This window comes from Copidosoma floridanum, unplaced genomic scaffold (assembly GCF_036245765.1).
Source record: "Copidosoma floridanum isolate Cflo_tuat_1 unplaced genomic scaffold, Cflo_Japanese_pri ptg000013l, whole genome shotgun sequence".
Classification (NCBI taxonomy): domain Eukaryota; kingdom Metazoa; phylum Arthropoda; class Insecta; order Hymenoptera; family Encyrtidae; genus Copidosoma; species Copidosoma floridanum.
In genome coordinates this window covers 37,451,938-37,453,616 of record NW_028321890.1, presented here as the reverse complement: position 1 = coordinate 37,453,616, position 1,679 = coordinate 37,451,938, and the positions used below count along the sequence as shown (strand labels likewise).

At 52.1% G+C, this 1,679-nt stretch overlaps 1 protein-coding gene across 1 annotated transcript in view; it reads right to left on the bottom strand.

Moving 5' to 3' along the window:
* LOC106642207 (Mediator complex subunit 20) overlaps window positions 1-1,679 on the bottom strand; it is an 85,153-nt gene that overhangs the window by 78,428 nt on the left and 5,046 nt on the right. The gene's annotated exons all lie outside the window — the stretch shown is intronic.

Sequence of the window (1,679 nt, the reverse complement as noted above, 5' to 3'; positions counted from 1 at the left end):
TATAAGGCCTCCCTCACAGGAGGGCTGTCGAACCTCGAAAAGACAAACAAGCCGCTACCGGGTGGGGCCTACCCGAACCAGGTAGACCCGCGCGACGCTTACTTACCGCCCGCCACTGGCATGTGTTACCAGTACCACCAGCAACCCATACCAGTGCCGGGCTTCTCCATCATGGCCAACGGGGCGCCCACCTACCCGTACCCTCGGCGCTCGAGGCCCACCACCCTCGACTGCGCCTCGCTCTTCCGGCGCTGTGGCGAGCACCACCGGCTGGCCAGTTACTGCAACGTCTTTGCCGAAAAGACGGGCCGTATCGGTCGCGGAGTCCGCAGTAAAATCACCAGCTGGCACAGCCGCGTGCCCCAAGGCCTGAGACGCGGGGCGTACGGGGCTGACGCCGTGCAACCACCAACCACCGTGGGACAACAGCACCAGCTGGAGCAACGGTACGACTACGGCTACGGGCACGAGGAGCTGATCGACCCGCGCCGGTGTGCCTCCAGCAGTTGCTGTTCCTCGTATGGTCGCGAGGCCATCCGCAGTCTCGAGGAGCTCCAACTCGACCGGCTGCATTCCCCCTTCGACCAAGTGTCGGCGTCGTCATCGTCTCTGCTGGCGAGGCACCACCAGCCACCGGTTTTTCGGGAGCCCTCCTGCTACAGCTCGTGGTCGAGCGAGCGCCCGTACGCTACCCTGCCGAAGCGTGGTCCCCGGGTGGCTCCCGTTTATGGGCTCGAGCGCCACTTTTTGCCGCGGGACCTCCAGCGGCTCAGTTGCTACCCCAACAGCTTGCAGGACCTCAAGTACCTGGAGATCGAGGCGATCCTCGAGAGGGATCCCAGGCCCTTCGACCGGGTCGAGGACCTGAGCAGTCTGCTGCTGGAGGAGCCGGCAGTCCGTCCTGCGCCTCCGGTCCCGCTGCGGCCTTCGCTGTCGTTGTCGTCTTCGTCGTCGCGGCTGGAGGAGACGCAGGACCGGCTGTTCCTGGATGCGCTGGCAGCGGCGGACGGTCGGATCGTCGAGAGGCTCGAGCCGGGCAAGGTGCACTACGAGCGCGAGTACAGGGTCTACGGCAAGGACACTGTCGCGCTTATATTCTATAAGACTTGCTACTTGTGATTTTCATCGCTGCCGTCGTCGTCGTCGTGGTCATCGAACTGAGTCCCGCTCCGTTTTGCTTTTGTTTCTTTGTGTCGTCCACATAATATTATAGTCATCAGCAACAGACACGGTCTCATTACCATCCGGGAGCGGGCTTTTTACGTGCATGTATGATTATATATATATATATATATATATATATATATATATATATATATATATATATACGAGCTCGTATATATATATATATATTTTTTTTTTATTTCGACGTCAAACGACACGATGTAAATATTTGTATATAAATTTATGTACAAATTTTTTTTTTTTTTTCAAGTTAATGCGTGCTGTCAGTTCTTATTTCCGTGATAACTACTCTAATGCTTGGATTAGATATTTTTGTAATAAATCATGAACATAATGATGAAAATGTGGAATAATACGTATGTTTATGATTTTTTTTACAAAACTATGTACTGTAATTATTACTATTCATTATGATAATAATCGTTCGTGTATTTATTATATGCATTTTATAAATTTTATTAATTTCATTTAAAAACTCAGTTAATACTAATTAA